The sequence below is a fragment of the Bufo bufo genome, chromosome 4, assembly GCF_905171765.1.
Source record: "Bufo bufo chromosome 4, aBufBuf1.1, whole genome shotgun sequence".
Taxonomy (NCBI): domain Eukaryota; kingdom Metazoa; phylum Chordata; class Amphibia; order Anura; family Bufonidae; genus Bufo; species Bufo bufo.
This window is the reverse complement of record NC_053392.1, coordinates 608403437-608425457: the sequence shown is the minus strand read 5'-3', so window position 1 is coordinate 608425457 and position 22021 is coordinate 608403437.

Here is a 22021-nt window from a genome sequence, read left to right as displayed (position 1 = left end):
CAATTAGAAGTATAAGTATGTGCATGCCATACAGCTTTATAATGAGACCAGACACGCTAGGTGGTTTCATGAAAGCATCTTCTCATCTTCCTTGAGCATGGTAGAAGAGCAGGCGAGAGAGCCTTTTATTCACAGTACATTCCCTTAAATTGCAGACATGACATCACAAAAGGGGTGTTCCTTAAGAAGAGACTATTGGCTACTTAACCTGATAGGAGTGGTTTCACTGAGTCTATAGGTGTATTTGAAGACTGTAATGTAATCCCCTCTTTCCCCCTCCCTCATTGACCTTCTCATACATATGGTTTGCAGCCATCTAGTGGACAGAAATGTGTACTACATAATATTCTCATTATATATTCATAAAATCATAAATCCTTCTCTCACAAATCCCTCCTTTTGCGGGAAATAGACCAGAGGTGAACAGGCAAAAGTGAGGTACTCTCCCAACGCCCTAAACAGCGAAGAGCTGGACTTTCCTTATTGCTTCACCAGGTCCCCTCAACTCCCTTTCGGGTTTGCCTTCACCTTGTCCTATTTACACCGCAACCACCAACAAGGTTTTATTTACTTAAGGATGGAATAATCTTTGTCTTTGACAGGGGCACAGCACATATACACAGTGTGGGCATGGATGTATTATACATTTTCCAAACCAATTTTCCTAAAATGTAGAACTATATGACAGCCTGTTAAAACCAAATTCTAATAACATTGTAGTCGCTGAACCAGTTCCCAAAACATTATTCTGGCCATGATATTAATTTCAGAATTTTTCCCGTCAGTTCATTTGATAAAGTTCATCAGTTTCTTCAGATCCTTGGTGATCCTTCCATCAGGGGCAGTGTTGTCCAGGATGTAGATGCAGCCGTTCTTGTAGACCCCTCCTTTTTCTGCTGTCAAGGACCAGTCGGTTCTGTAGAGTCATCACTGGAAAAGAGCTCAGTTGTTCCACCATTCTCTGCACAGCATCACAGATATAATTCACAAATCTCTGTTGATGACAATAGATATGTTAATCCAATCAAAAAAATTATTATTATTATTTTTATTTTTACTAATCATGGGAATTAATGACTCGAATCCTGCAACTATCTGACTTTTTGCTTTAAATTAATCAGAAACTCTTCTACAGATTCCTATGGCATCCATGTATCCATGTATAAACGTGAGTCAAAAGATGTAGGCAGTGACCTCCTTAGTCGTGACCAGACAATGTTTTCTGATTTGATCCTACTCAGGAGGTGAGAATAGAACAAATGGCATCAGTACCCGATCAGGACTTGATCAGGGTACATTGACCACTTCATTCCACCTGCATCCTGGGTCGGAGTTTCAAATCTCCACACAATCACCAGATATCTGCGTTTTGATAATTTTGGTTGATAAACCAACTGTCAGGGTAAACGTTAGAGTCACTACTTGTCATCTTCAGCTGAATTATGTAAGAACAATATCCTGGAGGGAAAACACCAAAGGGCTTTCCTGTATAAATCCTGTCTCTAAGGTCAGTTTGTCATTATATTTTAAATTTGGCCAAATATTTAATGTCAATTATAGGTAAGGATGTAGGAGCCACAGAAGCAACTGAACTTTGAGGTATCTCCCTTACCAACATTCTAAATTTGCCTAGGGGATCTTTGTCACTTACACATGCTCCTAACACATATATCCCCAAATCCTGTTGGATAGGATTTCTAATGGACAGGAACAGAGGATTACATTCATCATGTTTACAACTGTTTGGTGGGGTTCCCTTCAGGATAGTCATTCTTTGCGACAAACCTTCACCTTTACTGACTCTAGAGGTAGTTTCCACTGGTTTATATTCCTAACACTTTAGACTAGTACTCCATTCTGTTAATCTCCAATATCCACAGTTGGTATGGTCATATTTAAATACAATTACCATAGACTGGGTCAGTCCCCGTCACACAGATGTACTTAATAGACCAAAACCAAGTGTCCTATCTGTCATCTGTCTTACAGTCCACTATACTGAAAAAGTCAACTTAGTTGTTCCTGACTCATCTTGATAATATAAAACCGTTGGAATTTGATTTGACTGTGATTTCCCCTTTGCACAATATGGAACAAACAATAAGGCATGAAACAACATTATGGCTCTTATAGTCCTGACACTTGATTGCAATACGATCAGTTTCTCCTTGCAATTCGACAGCAGTGGCGGCGGTCATCAGGACTTGATGTAGATCTTCAAACCGTAGCTCTAGGACTTTCCACCCGTCTCTTGTTTCACCACTATCCAATCTCCTAATTGTGAAGAATGAATCGCTTCTATACAGTCTGGATTCTAGGAGACAACTAAAACTTGGAAATACACATTAGACAATAAACTTGTGCAACAGACAACATAATTTGGAAAACTACTATGCTGCATCTGGAACTATTGGGGAAATAGACACCTAATCCAGGAGCATTCCCAAAGAGTACTTCATAAGGACTTAGGCCTATCTTCCGGTTAGTATCAGTCAGTATCTTTTAGCTGTAGCCTTCGCTACAGGCCAAATCTCCGAATATCCTGGAAAGAGATCAATACAGACACAGACATATTCACACTGTTCCACCTTTGTTCTGAATGTAGTCAATCCGCAGTCTCTGAAATGGGTAAGATGACCTTGGCATATGCCTTCCTGGAACTCCCATAGTTCTCCCATCATTATTACAGCATTCACCTAGCGGCAGCATTGTTGAACCCAGGAGTCATCCACCACAGAACCCAATCACACCTTCTCTCTCTCGATTTGCCCATGTTCTAAATCCATCCTCTTTAGGTAGAGTGCCCTCTGAAGGAAGATTTTTTTTTTTCCAACTCTCCAGAGTCCTATTATCACTTCTACCTTTATCATTTGATGTTTCCTTTCAGCCTCTGTAACCTGTATCTGAAAAAGGCAAACTTTTTGGAAGTCCACTGGCCATAAGCCATCCTTTATCACACAGATTTCCACTTAGGGTAGACTTCAGGTAATAATGTAGCCTCTACCTCCTCAGGCAGCATCAGGGCATCAAACATCTTTCATACACTCAGCATTCATTATTGATGGGCTTAGCCATGGATCCAACAAAATCTCTGCTTCACTAGATTAGACCATAATAATGAGTGATACCGAAGGCATACCTGGATGTTAGCAGTCTTACCCTCAGCCATCTTACCAACCTCAGCGAGTGTCTTCAGCTCTGTCTCCTGCACTACCATTGCTGGACGGAGTGGTTCTTTCTTGACAACATCAGATTAAGTAGGAACAGCATATCCTGTCCGAAATGATCCATCTTCCAGGAACCTGAAATGATCTACCAGAAACTCAAAAATGTGGTTATTAATTGGAGATATTAAATTTGAATTTTTAATATTTTATATTTTTATTTACTACTCCCAGCCTCCCCCCTTCCAGATGCAGCAGAGTGATCGGATCTAATTTTTGCACACCCTTAAGACGGTGATTAATTGGTGAGAGGATTAGGAATTGCATTACTATATGCTCCTACACATGTGATACTATCCTTAGCCATGAGAGATCATGGAACATGTTTGCTATGAAGCAATGTAATTAGATCCTAAGGACTGTATAGAATAACAGGGATCCAGTATTTGATTCAGGGTTGTTAATTTCCTATGGGTGTTTCATTTGAAGGGCTGAACATTTGTCTTCCTCCCACGGGCGAGGAAGTGGGCAAGTACATAGAAAGTCTTCCTCCCCCCCTTGTGGGGAGGACTGATATGCAGCCACGCCCGCCTTAGGTCTTTGTTCGATTTAACTTTAACAATATGACAAAATAGGGACAAAATGAATTTCTCTCAAGCCTAGCCAACACTAGACCTTTCTAGATGATTCTCAAGATCATACACAAAGGCAGCACTTAGGATTTTCTCATGCATAGATAAGGTAATCTCAAAAATCCAAATCCACCCAACTTTTCTGGAGTCTAGTGAAAACTTTTTTTTTTTTTTTCACACTCTCTGTCCTGAGGACAATGTGACTGACTGATGATCTAAACACTTTATCACAGACTCACTGATCTTCACTATGCATTAAATCCCCAGCTCTACATTGGACTCAATTTTCCAAATCTCATAAATAATATGAGAAAACTCTCCATATTTTAACTAATTTTCTATAAAGCAGCATAAGTAAGTCCTCTGAATTGGGAATTCTATTCATCATGGCCAGCATCTCACTAGGGGACCAAGGGCGATACACAGGCTCATCAGGGATGTCATTTGGACCTCTGAGAGGAGCAGCTCCAGGGTTTAGGTACCTGGGCGTACGATAGGATAGATTAGGTCGAGGTGGATTTGGCGTAGATGATATAACAGGGGATACTGGGTGCATCAGATTTCGCATATCCAAAAATGATGCTGGATACCCTATACTTTCCTGTGATAGATATCCACTCAAGTCTGAAGTCGGACTTAAAATGGGTGCATTCCTAGATTGAGTAGACTGGTCTGGAATATTTCTAGTAGGCATCATAGGGGCAATTACTGCAGGTACATTTTTAACTGATGGGACATACAATTGGGAAGGGTTATTGGCAGACATCACTGGATATAATCCAGTGTTGGGAATTGTGTCCTGTCTTTGAAATCCACAGACAACACATATGCTATTTGTCTCAGCATTCCTGTGATTGCACACACACATCCATCCCCCATAAGGAGGCGGTTGCTGCTCTATGGTAAGAGTTTTAGGGGGTTGGGAAAACCTAGAGGGAGCAGAAGGCACAGTGGGTGGTGCTGATAAGCACATTCCAGCACCTGGTGTAGAGGAGGAACTAACACAAGAAGCAATAGCATTGTTTGTTGGACCACAAGACCCAGGATTACTTACAACAGAGGTGGCGGGGGAAGGGATGCCGCATGGCAAACTGTTCTGTTCTTTGTTACTTACCACACCCAAATCCTCCATCTTACTATACCAATTTTGACCATTCTTCTCAATTTCTTTCAATTTTCCATCAGTCACATCTGCAGACAACTTCCACCATAACTCTGCTTGCACCAGCCTATTATTATCTCTCAGCCACCCTTTCTTTTCTTGTAATATATTTTTCCATAAGCTTTCATTTAATCTTCCAGTTTCATGCATACCAATTGCCTGCATGAACGATTTTAACTTAGTTACTGAAACTTTTCCTTCTCTTTCTCTCATCAACTGAGCCGCTGTTAACCTTTTTTCACTCTGTCCTGCTACATTCGAATTTCCCATTATTGTAGTTGCACAAAGCTCTAACAATTGCTACTTATCAAACCCGCAAACTTAAGCGTAGTTGCACAAAGCTCAAACGGAATCCAATTACTATAAGTAATCGCCACCGAACCCACAAACTTAAGCGCAGTTGCACACAGCTCAAATGAAATAATAGTATTGACCCCACAATCTCTCAAAGTGAAGACCCCTCGTCAATTCACCGGGATACAAAATCTTAATAACTTCCAATTGCCTATGAGACAATTGGTATTAATCCTTTTCCCAAGGTTCTCGTCAGAACCTTGACTGGGAATTAAATCTACGTCACAGGATATCCGGCTCAGCTGTGTAACAACTTCAGTTTAGCTTCAGCATGTTCCACCACACAAAGAAGGAATTTTTCAACAGGTTCTTTTTAACGGACAGATCAGCTATAATTTGAACCCTTATATCGCGATAACACCAATTCAACTCTTGAGAAAACACTTGGGCAAAAGACTCAGAGGAGGTTGTAAGAATAAAAGCTTCTTACCTTACTGCAGTTTATGCCTCGTCTGATGGTTTTACGCAAGTCCTCTCCTGGCGTTTGAATCGGAAGTTATGCAAGCTGTCTGCCCCACGTTGGGCGCCATTTTGTCGTCGTAATTCATGCGACTCTCCTTCTTCTTTGTGTGGTGCCAAATCAATTAGAAGTATAAGTATGTGCATGCCATACAGCTTTATAATGAGACCAGACACGCTAGGTGGTTTCATGAAAGCATCTTCTCATCTTCCTTGAGCATGGTAGAAGAGCAGGCGAGAGAGCCTTTTATTCACAGTACATTCCCTTAAATAGCAGACATGACATCACAAAAGGGGTGTTCCTTAAGAAGAGACTATTGGCTACTTAACCTGATAGGAGTGGTTTCACTGAGTCTATAGGTGTATTTGAAGACTGTAATGTAATCCCCTCTCCAGATTAGAAAAAAATTACAACTATTAGACAAAGAAGATTATAGCATTATATTAGCTAAATTGCTCTATATTCGTTTTTTTTCAAATATTCGCTATATTGCTATATATTCTTGTTTTAGAATATTATGAATATTCGAAAAACGAAGTTATAGCAATATAGCGAATATTCGGGAAAAAAACGAATATAGAGCAATTTAGGCTACTTTCACACCTGCGTTTAGGTCGGATCCGTCTGGTATGTGCCCAGACGGATCCGCACCTATAATGCAAACGCTTAGATCCGTTCAGAACGGATCCGTTTGCATTACCATGAACAAAAAAAAATAAAAAATTTGTTCATGATAATGCAAACGGATCCGTTTTGACTTTACATTGAAAGTCAATGGGAGACGGATCCGTTTGAAAATTGAGCCATACTGTGTCAACTTCAAACGGATCCGTCCCCATTGACTTACATTGTAAGTCTGGACGGATCCGTTTGCCTCCGCACGGCCAGGCGGACACCTGAACGCTGCAAGCTGCGTTCAGGTGTCCGCCTGCTGAGCGGAGCGGAGGACAAACGGAGCCAGACTGATGCATTCTGAGCGGATCCGCATCCATTCAGAATGCATTAGGGCTGGACGGATGCGTTCGGGGCCGCTTGTGAGAGCCTTCAAACGGAACTCACAAGCGGAGCCCCGAACGCTAGTGTGAAAGTAGCCTTAGCTAATATAGTGCTATAATCTTCTTTGTCTAATAGTTGTAAGTTGAAAAATTCGCAATAAAAATTCGCATTACGAAAATTCGGATATTACACGATCATTACCTTGCCAATTTTTCGAGTAAAAAAATCGTAGAATATAACGAATATTCGAATTTGCGAATATTCGAATTTGCGAATATTCTACAAAATATTTGTGAAATATCGCGAATTCGAATATGACCCCTGCCGCTCATCACTACTTCCACACAGCAGCTACTCCAGACCTCAACTTCTGCCAACTTCTCTCTGGCTATCCCTCAATTACTGTCAGCTTTTTGCCCACCGGCTTGTTCTTTGGCAGCTGGCATTGCTATGTGATTAGTAGGATTTAACTCCTTTGTGACATCCAGTGTACAGAAGGGAGTATAGAGGGTTCAGGAGCTTAGCTCGCGCCATACATGGCAGGTGCCGACGCAATGGCGCTTTGCTGAGAAGTTGTCATGGCAATGAAAAACCAAAAATGGCTTTTTTGCGAAGTGGGTTAAAAATTATCAACATCACATCCATTGTCAGAGAGTTCCACAGTGTGACTGCTTTTACCGTAAAGAATCCCTTCTTTGTAGATATAATGTTACTGAGCAGGGCATAAGAAGATTATGGACCTGCAATTCAAAGAGGGAGAGGCCTGCATTATATGCAGGCTGGATCCTGTATACGAGCAGCCTCTCAATCTACCCCCCTTTGGACCAAATTTGAACCATTTTTTTTTCTAATCTTTGCTAAATGGATCCCATTCTCTTCTATATGTTTCCCCTCCCATCATATCTAAAACCAGATGCAATGCTCCAGCCATCTCTTTTGTTTTGAATGTTCACAAATGATTTTGCTGCATTATACTCACTAGGCACAAAGAAAAAGTTGTTGCCCTCTAGTGGTCATTTCATAAACTGCAACTTAGCATCAGTAATATGCCTTTAACCCTTTAAAGGGGGTTGTCTCATGAAGACTTTCTACATGCTTGGTAAAGCGGGGAGTCTCCCTGTGATTATGCTCAGTGTCAGTGAGTGGAAACCATCCCGGAGTCTGAAAATCCGTCTTGATCATGTTGATCTCACACAGCTAGGGGGCTTGTGTCAGCTGGCATCAGCGCCAACAGTCTAGACTTTCACATGACTGTCATATCAACCGGATCACTTTTGAGAAAGGCTTATGCAAATTTGCTTGTATAAAAGGATAAAACATCTTTCTGCAAATTCCTGTTTACTGGCGTTATTTCTGCATGAGATGGCGGTAACTGCAGGGAGTTTAACTTGTGCGTTTCTTAAAGGGGTTGTCTCATCTGAGACAATGGGGGCATATCGCTAGGATATGCCCCCGGTGTCTGATAGGTGCGGGTCTGACCACTGGGACCTGCACCTATCTCCTAAACGGAGCCCCACAAAGTGGTGGCTGAAGGACACAAAGTGGTGGCTGAAGGTCTGGGCACCACCAAGCGCTCTCCGCATAGAAGTGAATGGGAGCGCACCACGCTTCTATGGGCCCGATGGAAATATTGCATTCCACCACGTCAGGGGCTCCGTTCTCGATGTAGGTGCTGGTTTTAGAGGTGGGACCCGTACCTATCAGACAATGGGGGCATATACTAGTGATATGCCGCCATTATCTGAGATGAGACAACTCCTTTAAACCCTTCCCGACATCCACTGCACTGGCGCATACTCAGCTCCTGCTCCCAGACACCTGTCACTGTAGTGTCCCACTAGGTGAAGGTGGGCACTGCACAAAAGGGGCTAATGTGTCTTTATTACCTGTAATGTCATGTGTATGTATTTTCCCTGTGTTAGCTGGTGTTAGGCCTGTCAGGGTGCAGTTTAGCCTCCCAGACGTTAGAGGGAGCCAGAGAGCCCTGGTCATATATAGGTAGGCCCAGACAGGGGAAGGTAGTTCATTCCAGGGGACTAGGGGAGTTACTTCGTCCACCTGAAGCTCCTGAGGCTAGGCTTAGCTCAGTAGAGACACCCCGGTTGCAGGACGTCACCTCCTGGGAGAAACCACAGCCCTGCAGAAATAAAGCCAACATACTACAGGCAAAGATAAGTAACCCTGATAGGCAGATGCTTTGGGAAGAAAAGCAAGGATTTAATACGAGAGGAAGATATATATACCAAGGATATAAGCCACCATTTAGGCATTTGGGCTTTGGGATTGAAACCAGACAGGAGTTCTAGAAAGGTACAACCTGATTCTGAGTGCATTGTGGATTTACCCTCTGAGTATCTTGCATAACTTATACCTGCCATCTTGTGGAATAGCCTGCTTGCAAGCTGTAATACAAAGGACTGTATAACTACCTTACTGTATAAAGTTGGACTGTTCAGTAAAGAAAACGTTTGGTTCACTATACCACCTGTGTACCTCAATTATTCCCACTACAAATCGGTGTGCCACCGTTACAGGCACTGGCGTCACGAATCCAAAAGGGACCTTGCTTCAGGCACTCAAAATACCTATAACATCCAGGGCACCTCATCCACCATCAGGCCTGGTCCCTACATACCGAGTGTGCCCCAGAGGAACTGTGTCTACCTCTCCTTCACTGCCGCATGCCTGCCCAGGGTTCTCCAATACAGTGAGCAACCCCCGATTGCCTATAACCGTGACCTCACCTCGCTATACCCTGCAGGTCTGGCGTGCTGCATAAATTGGCGTCACGAACAGGATCTACGGAACATTCCTGCGCCATTGCGGATATAAAACTGTGTGCTAAAGATTGCCTTAAAGTGACCAAGCCCTATTGTTTTATTCAAAATTGCTGGGCCAAAGAATTGAAAAGAATTAGCGGTGTGAAGATAACGTTTTCTGGACTGTTTGCTGCTTGTTTAAGCCACCGCTTGCTGTCAGTGAATAGACAGCCATTTTGCCACTTAAACCTGAGGTGGATTACAAGTGCGCCCGGTGAACTGTTTGGCGCGAAAAAGAGGACTTTGGCGCGAAAAGAACCAGGCGGAGTCATCACCCAGCCGGCGAGCAGGAAGAACGCCGCCCTGTCTGGAGAAAAAGGTGCCGCCTACCTGAGTCCCGGAGCTACGAGAGGCCGCGCCCACCTGCTGACGCTGTACGCAGGACGTCCGACGCCCGTAGCCGCGCATCTCGCGAGACTTGGAGCGAGCACCACCGGAGTGAGTACCGACTTAAAACTGTTGCCGGCTCTGCTATTTACCTTACCGGAACGTTCCCGACCCCTGCCAGGGCACCGGAGGGAGCCCCGTTAGCGACAAAAGACTTTTCTGTGAAAAAAAAAAAGTTATTATCATTGCCGCTCCGGTCCGCTCTGCTACATTTAAAGGGCCATACCCACCTAGCAACGCCATGTCCACACCTGAGGAAATCGGACAGGTGGCCCCAGTCGTGCCTTCTGGAGTATCCCCAGCCGACCCTAGGGCCCCTGCCGCCGCGGCACCGCCAAGCATGATGCCGCTAACTATGCCGTACTATTTTGGGGCCCCCTGGTTCCCACGTTATTCAGGGGAAGCCCATAAGTTAAAGGACTTTAGGGAACAGATACTGGCCTTGTTCCGGCTTTACCCCATAAATGCCGAACAGCAAATGGAGATCCTCCTAGCTCAGTTGGAAGGGGCCGCCCGCAGGGAAGTCATGTCGTGGCCCCGCTCTGAGAAAAGTAGCCTGGAACAGATCTTTGATCGCTTGGGCACCACGTTTGAGGCCAGAACGGTGTCAGAAGTTAAAACGCGTTTCTTCAGCAGAAAGCAGCAACCTGGGGAGTCGCTCCGTGATTTTGCCCTGTCCTTACAAGAGACACTGAGATCTGTAGTCCAAGTGGATCCTAAAGAAGCTGAGGACCAGGACCGGACTCTTAGAGAGCAATTCATTGCAGGCGTAAGTAATGAGCATTTAAAGGGCCAGCTACGCATGTTGTCAGCTCAACACCCCCACTGTGCCTTTCTGGACTTTAAAGAATTGGCCATCAGTATATTAGGCCAGCACCCTGCTCCAGGGCCAGCAGCCTCCTACGAACCCCAGTCTTGTCAGCCCAAGACTGTGAATGTGGGGTCTGCAGGGGTCAGTCAGGCTACCCAAGCTCCAGTCACGGATGTAGTGGCAGCCCTCATGGAGCAAGTGAACCATCTTACTCTAAGTCTAGAGAAGGTGTGCAAAAAGATAGAGGAATGGGAGAGACCATTATTACTAGAAGATGAAAGTCCTTTTCCTCCAAGGCTCCCACCTGCATATGGAGACGTATATCCAAAAGAGCCTGATGGGCGACCAAGGTACCGGCCCAGAAGCAGAAAACAGCCTGTCTGTCACCACTGCAAGAAATATGGACATACTGAATCAATGTGCTGGCAGTTAAACGGGCAACCCCTGAGGCAGAGGACCGCCCCTCGGGAGGTAGAACAGTAGGTCCAAAGGATCCAAGCTGGATGCCTAAATATGTAGGATCCCGTCCAAAAATTAATATATGCATCAACGGGATACCCTTTGAAGCCCTCTTGGACACTGGGTCACAGGTCACCACCATTCAACGGCCTGCTTTTGACAAGTTCTGGGATCCAAGTCTTCTCACCCAACCACCAGAGTCCTGGCTAGATATCATTGCCAGCAACGGTAAGCCAGTGAAAGTGCATGGGTATTGGGAACCTACCCTTCAAGTGGGAGAAGCCACCCTGCCACAGCAAGGCGTGATTGTCGTACAAGCAGGAGATAAAGGAGGACACCCTGTGATATTAGGGACTAACGTTCTGAAAAATTGTTACTCTGAAGTGCTTGACGCATTAAATCAAACTATATCTTCAGCCTCACCTGCTTCCAGAAGAGTTATCCAAAAGACTATTAGTGTGCTGAGTGCTCAACAAAAGTTTGCCAACAAGAAAGGAGAAATCTGCACTGTCCGGATCCGGGATAACCTGCCGGTAATTCTGCCTCCTAATTCCCAGATCATCCTGTGGTGCCGTGCGGTGTTAGGGATCCAGGGCCAGGACTATCAGGCCCTAGTGGAACCTATTCCCTTTGAAAATCATCCCTTCGTACGGACAGCCAAGAGCATGATGACTGTGTCTCAAGGTAAAGTGCCTGTCCGCTTAATTAACTTTGGTGATCATCCCGTTACTCTCCTTAAACACTGCCCCGTTGCTCAGCTTTTTCAAGTGTCTTTCCAGGATGTGATCCGTCTGCCTGCCACGGAGGCGTTCCAGACCACACAGAGCAGCAGCACCCCTACGACATCCTGGTGGGAAGAACTACATGTGGGGAACGAATCCACCCCAAAAGAGCAAATAGAGGGAGTCCTGAGTCTGGTGAAAGAGCACCACCAGGCTTTCAGCAAGCACTCCACGGACTATGGAGAGGTCAGTGTAATCAAACACACCATACCCACTGGCTCTCATCCTCCTATTAAGGAGAGGCACAGACCCATACCACCTACTACCTATCAGTCTGTGAAAGAGATGATAAAAGAGATGAAAGACTCTAATATAATCCGGGACAGCCATAGTCCCTGGGCTGCGCCTCTAGTTCTTGCCCGAAAAAAAGATGGCAGCATTAGGTTCTGCGTGGATTACAGAAAAATTAATCAAATCACCCACAAAGATGCATATCCATTGCCACGCATTGAAGAGTCCTTGACTGCTCTGGGGTCATCAGCCTATTTCTCTACCTTGTACTTAACCAGTGGGTACTGGCAAGTACCCATGGCCCCAGAAGATCGAGAAAAGACTGCTTTCACTACACCTATGGGCCTGTTTGAATTCAATTATATGCCGTTTGGACTGTGTAACGCTCCAGGAACATTCCAGCGGCTGATGGAACGTTGTCTAGGCCATAGGAATTTTGAGACTGTACTCATATATCTGGATGACGTCATTGTATACTCCAAGACGTATGAGGACCATCTAAAGCACCTGGGTGAGGTGTTTCTTGCTAAATATGGCCTCAAGATCAAGCCATCTAAGTGCCACCTACTGAAACCGGCGGTCAAATACCTTGGGCACGTTGTTAGTGCCGAAGGAATACAGCCTGATCCTGATAAACTTGCTGCTGTCCGCAACTGGCCTACTCCAACGACCGTGAAAGAGGTGAGAAGCTTCCTCAGTTTTGCAGGGTACTACAGGCGTTTCATCCCGCATTTCGCACAAATTGCGGATCCCATCCAGGAACTGTTGAGGGGGCATCCAAAGAAGAGCCCGAAAACCCCTATTCCTGTTGAATGGAACCAAGAACGAGAAATTGCCTTTTAACTCCTAAAGAAGAAGTTGACTGAACCCCCTGTTCTGGGTTACCCAGATTATCAGAAGCCGTTCCTCCTCTACACGGATGCCAGTAAAAGAGGCCTGGGGGCCGTGTTGGCTCAGGTGCAAGACAACAAAGAAAGGGTAATTGCCTACGCCAGCAGATCCCTGAAGGGAGCTGAAAAGAATGACCAGAATTACAGTTCTTTCAAGCTGGAGTTTCTTGCCTTAGTGTGGGCTGTGACTGAAAAGTTCAAAGACTATCTTGCTGCCACACCATTTGTTGCCTTCACGGACAATAATCCCCTGGCGCATCTGAACACGGCCAAGTTAGGGGCACTGGAGCAAAGATGGGCCTCCCGTCTTGCCAACTATGACTTTACTGTAAAGTACCGGGCGGGCCGCTCCAATGATAATGCTGATGCCCTGTCGCGGCTTCCCACTACAGAGGCCCCAGATGAGTTAAAAGATGCCTGGGAAGAAGTGGAAATGCCCGCGTTCTACAGAAAATTTGCCCAGCAGGATAATATCCGTACTGAAAATCTCCCTGCTGCTGATCTTCCCTCCTCAGATGATCCTGAGTCCGGAGGCGATCAAGAAAGATGGATTAAGCTCCAGTCCGAAAGTAGAGTCCTCGGTGAACTGCTTGACTTCCTTACCAGTGGGAAAATCCCTGAGAGAATCCGCAGGAAGAGTGCAGACCCAGAACTAGTAAGACTGTGGAGACATCGCCACCAACTATTCCTTCAAAGAGGCCTGTTGCTCAGAAGGAGTCTGGATCCAGTGTCCTGTGATAGAGTCTACCAGATTCTCCTGCCACGTCGGGATGCCAGCCTGGTACTGGACATGTACCACAACCAGTCCGGACACTTCGGTGTACAGAAGACTGAGGCCACCATACAGAGAAGATTCTATTGGATTGGGATGAGAGAGGATATCGAAAAATGGTGCCGAGAATGCACTGCCTGTGCTGTGGGGCGGACTGAACGCCATGACCAGAGGGCGCCTCTCCATCCTATTGTAAGTACAGCTCCTTTAGAACTGGTCGCGATTGATCATGTGAAGTTGGAGCCGAGTCGTTCTGGGTATACTTATGCCATGACTATAATTGACCACTTCACCAAGTTTGTCGTAGCAGTGCCTGTGAAAGACCTGACAGCCAAGACTACAGCGGAGTCGTTCTGGAAACATTTCCTTCTGCCCTACGGCTGTCCAGAAAGGATCCTCACCGATCAAGGGTCTGCGTTTGAGTCACAGCTGTTCCATGAGATGTGCCTGCTACACAACTGCCAGAAAGTCCGGACCACCGCCTATCATCCGCAAGGTAACGGACTCTGTGAAAAGATGAATAAAACTCTCATTGAAATGCTGAGGGCAGTACCCCCTGATACGAGGGGTGATTGGCCTACTCTGTTGCCACAACTGATGTACACTTATAACAACACCATCCATTGTTCCACCGGTTACACCCTGTTCTACTTGATGTTTGGCCGACAAGGGAGATTGCCTGCGGATCACTCCCTGGGTGTCCAGGTACCGGATGTAATCAACCCACTGCCCAGAACCGATTGGGTAGTGGAGCATCAAAGGCGTCTCCTCAATGCTAAGGAGATTGTCCAAGAACGGATGGAGATTGTTCGTGAGAGGCAGCAGAAGGACTATGACCAGACTACCCATGCGGGACCCCTGGCTCTGGGAGACAAGGTATGGTTGAGAAACAACCACCGGACCAGCGAGTTGGACAGCAAATGGGAAAGGGTTCCCTACCTTATTACTGTCATACCCAATGCTGCAGCCCACATTTACCAGGTCTCCAGAGAAGGAAAAGGTCCCCAAGTCATTCACAGGAACCGTCTCAAGTCCTGTATAGAAGGAGAACCAGCGGCGGAGGAGATGGAGCCTGAGCCTTCTGAGGAAGAATTGCCGGCTCCACCTATGGACCCTATGCAGGCTGTGGAGAACTTGATCCACGATAAAGAGCCACTCCACTGGGCCCTCACGCCTTGGCTGAATTTGCTGGTTCCTGCTCCTGTTCCTGTTGGTCTCCCGTCTCAGGAGACCTTACCTCAGAGAGTTCCTGAAGAAGCTCCAGAGGCGGTGAGCTCCCTTGACCTTCCTGAGTCCAGGCAGGAAGAATCTCTGCCACCAAGGAGGTCTACACGTTCTACCAGGGGACACCCACCTGTGAGGTTTGAGGACTAGACTACATCATGGGCCCAGGTAGCCCCTCACGGGAAACCCCTGTTTAACCCTGTTGCAAGCCTGGGTACGGACTCATGTGATCCTTTGAGCCTCCAAGGACTTATGTTTCTTTGCATTTTTATGGACTATCCTGGTTTATTGATACGCTGCACCAGGTCAGCGCCCCTGTTCCCTTCCATTATCCTGAGAGAAGAGAACGACGCCCCTTTTCACCATTCCCTGCAGTTATATTGGTTGTCAATGTTTGTATTGTTGCTGTGATATTTGCCATGTATGCCGGTTCTCATTTTGTCTTTCAGGCTGCAGTATCCAGCCGGGCAGGGCCCCTCCATGTTGCGCCGAGGACGGGCAACGTTATAGCGTGGTGGTATGTAGTGTCCCACTAGGTGAAGGTGGGCACTGCACAAAAGGGGCTAATGTGTCTTTAATACATCTAATGTCATGTGTATGTATTTTCCCTGTGTTAGCTGGTGTCAGGCCTGTTAGGGTGCAGTTTAGCCTCCCAGACGTTAGAGGGAGCCAGAGAGCCCTGGTCATATATAGGTAGGCCCAGACAGGGGAAGTTAGTTCATTCCAGGGGACTAGAGGAGTTACTTCGTCCACCTGAAGCTCCTGAGGCTAGGCTTAGCTCAGTAGAGACACCCCGGTTGCAGGACGTCACCTCCTGGGAGAAACCACAGCCCTGCAGCAATAAAGCCAACATACTACAGGCAAAGATAAGTAACCCTGATAGGCAGATGCTTTGGGAAGAAAAGCAAGGATTTAATACGAGAGGAAGATATATATACCAAGGATATAAGCCACCATTTAGGCATTTGGGCTTTGGGATTGAAACCAGACAGGAGTTCTAGAAAGGTATAACCTGATTCTGAGTGCATTGTGGATTTACCCTCTGAGTATCTTGCATAACTTATACCTGCCATCTTGTGGAATAAGCCTGCTTGCAAGCTGTAATACAAAGGACTGTATAACTACCTTACTGTATAAAGTTGGACTGTTCAGTAAAGAAAACGTTTGGTTCACTATACCATCTGTGTACCTCAATTATTCCCACTACAAATCGGTGTGCCACCGTTACAGGCACTGGCGTCACGAATCCAAAAGGGACCTTGCTTCAGGCACTCAAAATACCTGTAACATCCAGGGCACCTCATCCACCATCAGGCCTGGTCCCTACATACCGAGTGTGCCCCAGAGGAACTGTGTCTACCTCTCCTTCACTGCCGCATGCCTGCCCAGGGTTCTCCAATACAGTGAGCAACCCCCGATTGCCCAAAACCGTGACCTCACCTCGCAATACCCTGCAGGTCTGGCGTGCTGCATCACCAGTAGCCATGATCGGATAATGGACCAGGAATGGGCTGCTCCAGGTGACCAATTGATCCCCCAGGTTATGAGATTGTGGGAGCTGTTTAGTTGTGAATCTTGTAACATTTCCCAGGCCTGCAATAGTTAAAGAGGTATTCTCATTGCTAGGATATGCCATCAATGTCAGATAGGTGCGGGTCTCCTATCTCCGAAACAATCCCCCTGAAGTGAATAGAGAGCTACTTGCAACATCCGACAGCGGCAAAGGGTCCCTTTAAGAAAAATTTGTTACGCCAGTTGCATAAAGCAACAACGGGACAGAGTCCCTTTAAGAAATGGTGTTGGTGGTGGTACCCAGGTGTAGGAATGGACGAGTGGAATAGGGTGGCCTAAAATGTCCCTTACTGTTTTGTATATGTCACTGTGCTCCTACCTGGATACGCTGGACCCCAGGCGTTGTCTTCTGAAGCAGCAAATAAGGGGTAGTTGAATTGGTGGGATGAAAGAAATAACTTGAGTCCAAACCTTGTAATGAAGTTCAACAACAGCTTTACTTGGCATAAGCATTTCTCCAAATGGGTTACAGACTTTGTCTTGGTTCCATCAGGCTTTAGCATTAAAACTCTGGCAGGCAAACTCTCTGCTACATCTGTTGCTCCCTGGCTCTGCTGTACTAACAGGGTAGCTGTATAACTTAGCTTCCTCTGGATGCTGAAACTTCTCTCGGTAGTCTGTTTCTTAAGTAGTACCAGGGAACTCTACTTCCTGGCTTCTGAGGCTTCAGGCTGTAGCCTCCATATCCAGCAGAGCTGAAGGTGCTCTAGCTGGCTTAGACAGCTGCACAACCTCCCTTAGCAGGGGGTAAGCTGGAATTAACTCTAACTAGAACTCCACCCTTCCTGCAGCAAGTGGGAAACACCCACCACACCACAAAGGTGGGGCTAGAATGGAAAAGAAGGTTCTACTCTATGTAAATGTAGCTCTGCCATATTCGCTGCCACCTAATGGTGAACCAGGTACATTACATGATAACATAAATAGTTTAAAACTTTAGAAATACACAGTGTTCAGGACCTTAAATAAATACACAGATGACATTTTTTTTTAGACCATAGGAGATAGTAGCTAGGTGCAGAAGTGGTAATGCCACTCTGGGGCGCTACATTCCCCCTTACTTAAAACCAAGCCGTCCTTGGCTTGTGCTTAGGAGGTGCTCTAAGGGTACCAAAAAAAAAGTTTAAGTGCTGCATGAGAATATACATACATAGACTGATATAAAGACGGCTACCAATAGGTTCCTTCCCGTATGGGTAGGGTGTCTATTCACAGTTTGCTCTTTCGGTAATAACCCATGAACCAAATAAGACTGCACAAAGCGCTCAAATACTCCCGTTGTGGATACCGAGCTCTAGTACCACCGGAAGCGTGGGGGTGTCATGTACTGTAATTCCTCCACGATGCTATATGACGCCCGCAAATAGAAGGGTGGCTTCATCCTGTATTCCCTTCCTAGCACCAAGGTCTAATCATGCTTTATGCTTCGTCAACTTGATGTCTAAACGTCTAAACAGGTAGCTACAAAATTTTCCTTGGCAATGCACAAGGCCTTAGAACATACACAAATTCGGAGGAGGAGGCAGTGCTCTCCCATCTCTCCAGGAGGACTATTCCCTCCAAACACATATTAGCAGCGGGTTACCCTCGACGATGTTAGACCTGCTTGTGATTTACCACTTGGTTCCCCCTGTGTAGCAATAATAGAATACAATATAATACCTAGGCTTTCTAGCTAACACAAGGTAACAGAAGAACCATTAGTATTAAACGTCCTCAGAGGCAGTCCATATGAGCTAGAGTAAGGTTGCTAGCTATCTGGCTAACAGTATAAAGTACAGAGTCCAATTAAAATGCATACTATCACATTGTGGCGCCTGCAAAAGAATACACACAATGGGCACAATATACTTAAACGTTGCTGAAACAGTAAAAACGTTAGTGAAATAGTGCAAATATATAAGGCAAATATATACTGCAATTAAACAGTGCAATAAAATAGTGCAATAACTTCACAATAGAGTCCATTTCTTCAGTGCTTGACTTGTCAAGTGCACCAAACTGGAACATAAAGTGCAACAAAGTCCTTTGTAATCCACGGGAAAAAGCATAACGTCATTATTTGTAATCCATATGAGGTAGTAATGGAATATTTGTAATCCACATGGGGTAAGATGTAAAGATTAGCAACACAGGTAATGAGAACCCTTTTAGCAAAGGGGGCTCCCAATTACCCTGAGAAGGGGGGGGGGGGAAAGGAAATTGGCGCAGATGTGCGCAACTTGGTGATGATTCTGAATGTGGGGGGAGTCCTAACCAACATGGCCATCTGGGTGAGAACTAAAAAGGGCAACAAAAACAAACAAAAACATAGCCAACATTTTCTCACCCGTCAGGTCGAATCCAAGAAGTGGCTCCCATTAGTCCTGTTTTTTCTTTAACCCCTTAATGCAAAACGCCGTGCATGTACGGCGGGGGAAGCTGTGCCAGAACGCATTCCGCCGTACATGCACGGCGTTTATTTAAATGCTCCCCGGCCAAGATCGTGTGCCTGAAGCGCAACTTACCCCACTGTGTCGGGACCGAACAACTCCCCCTTGACGGCCAGGCACCAATCAGCTGTGGTCCCGGCCGGAGATCACTACCACATGTCTGTTCCTCCCTGCGACTGATCGTCTTCTATCTGTGACCAGTCCTTGTCACTGATTTTGCCAGCAGTGACAAATTTCTGTCACCAGTGACTGATATAAAGCTCCACTGCATTTTTTGAATAAAAAAATAAAATAATTACTTTCCAAGTTAGTATTAGGGTTACAAAATGTCTCAACGGGTGTACAGCGCCGAGGAGGCTTATGCCATACTAGCCTCCGAGCCTGACAGTGGAGAAGAAGAAACGTTTCTTGCGTATACCTCTTCTTCTGATCCATCAATTGACGAACCCTCTCACAGACGCAGTAGATTCGGCAGCGCATCAGCTTCTACAAATGACCCCAGCTGGACTTCTGCTACTAAGGCCTCATGCACACGAACGTTGTTTGTTTCTGTGTCCGTTCCGTTTTTTTTTTTGCGGAGAGGATGCGGACCCATTCATTTCAATGGGTCCGCAAAAAATGCTGTGCTGTCCGCATCAGTATGTCCGTTCCGTAGCCCCGCTACATGTCCTTTTCTTGTCCGTTTTAGGCATTGTTACAATGGATCCGCAAAAAAACAAACGGATGGCATACGGATGGCAATTTGCGGACCGCAAAACTATGTGAAAACCAAATTCAGAGTTTCCGTTGAAATTTTTTTTTTTTTACCCCCAGAGTGCCCCCTGTCTCCTTGGAATAGCAGGCAAAACAGTATGGGACTTGATTCACCCCCTGCTAGGTCAAGGGTACAACTTGTACCTTGACAACTTCTACACAAGTGTCCCACTACTGAAAAGCCTGTTTTCCAGAGACACTGTTGCATGCGGAACTATCCGACGAAACCAAAAACATCTGCCTAAAAATTTTATAGACCAAAGAATAAGAGCGAGGGAAAGCAGGGCAGTTTGCAGTGATAACATGATGCATGATGTCTTTGTACTTACCACCATACACGCTGACAGATCCACCCCTGTTCCAGTTCGTGGATCCACAGAATCAGTCCCCAAACCTGTGTGCATCCAGGACTATAATAAGTTTATGGGAGGGGTGGATCTGTCAGACCCGGTACTGCAACCATACACTGCCCTCCGCAAAACTCGGGCATGGTATAAAAAATTGGCATTGCATCTGACCTGACGCAAATTGCCCTCTATAAGGCTTTTGTCATATACAGAAGTGCAGGAAACCGAGGAAAATTCCTGCACTTTCAAGAAAAAGTAATAAAGATCTTTTTATTTGGGGAACAGGAAGGGGAAGGGAGCAGGGCCACAGGAAGTGAGAGCAGAATAATACGAGGACAACATTTCCCTGGGGGTAGTTCCCCCCAGAGACATGGAGAAGGCCACAAAAAAGGTGTCGGGTATGCTCCAGAAACGGAATCAGGAAAGACACAATTCATCATTGTGAGACGAGCCCCTCAAAGCGGGGTCTTTGCATAAAAGATTGTTTTAGAATCTACCACACCTCGGTTGACTTTTAACTAAACCCCCTTTGATCATTTTATAAAACACCCCCTTGAAACTGTAAGCTGGTAAAAATTCTAATTTCCCTTTTCTCTACATTTCAATTGGCGTTCTAATAAAACCCATAACAAAGCTAAAAATTCTCATTACACCCCTAGATGAATACCTTGACGGGTGTTGTTTTATAAAAGGGGGCTAGAACTTTGTATGCTCTGGTAGCTCAGAGCCTCTGCAATGTGACGACATATAATATACAACATATTTCTTTGATATAATTTGAGACCCTTGTTTCTTTTAGCTGCTATATTTAGCGACTATGTCCTACCATATAAAGCTTTTACATATATACCGTATTTTTCGCTTTATAAGATGCACTTTTCCACCCCCTAGCGAATACTAGTGAGCGCTTCCTTTATGGAAGCGCTCACTGGTATGAATTAGGCGCCGGGAGCAAAGCGCCGCAAGCGCTTGTAGTACTCACCCTCCTGCCCGGTGTTCCTTGGGGCCGGCAATTCACTGGTGACCCTGTTTCCGCCATTGCGGCTCCTGCCCGATAGTCAGCGAGGAACAGGCAGAGAACGCCCTCTCCTGAACAGGCGGTGCACTGAGGACACTTTACTACTATTGCCAATCCCTGAGTAAGAGAAGCAGCCTGCGAGAGGCAACAGCCCGGTGTCCCCTCCAGCTCTCTGAGAAGGTCTGACAGACGTTCTTCTGTACCTCTTGCATGATGTTCTTTGTTTTGGTTTCACTTTGTCATCTCCTTTCCTTCTCCCAGCTGTCACCTATTCACACTAATTGCCTCCCTTTATATTCCCTCCCATACTGCCTCACTTTGCGGTTTATACTACTTCCTGGATTGAAGTGATCACTGCTGGAGACTTCTGTTACTGCTTGTTCAGATAAGTCCTTTCTTGTATTGTGTTTTCTTGCTGGCTTGATTCTAGGTGACCCTGACTCCCTCCGTATTAAGTGCAGGGAGCCGGTGGTCGTGTCCCCTCACTATTATAGGGTTTTCAGGTGTCACACAGTCTAGGTACGAGGGAATACCTCTGAGACCTTTGTATGAGCTTAGCAGTCAGCGTGAGCTCTTAGGGTTTTCCAGGGGTCACTTTATGCTCCTTAGTTTGGGATCAAGCCAGTCGGATGTTTATCCATAACTTCCAGCTATCTGCAATATCATCCGTGACACCCGGGGAGAAGAGAGAAGCAAGCACAGCTTGTAACCGCTGTGGCTCAGATACTAACCATTCACTTCCAGGAGCACCTGCAG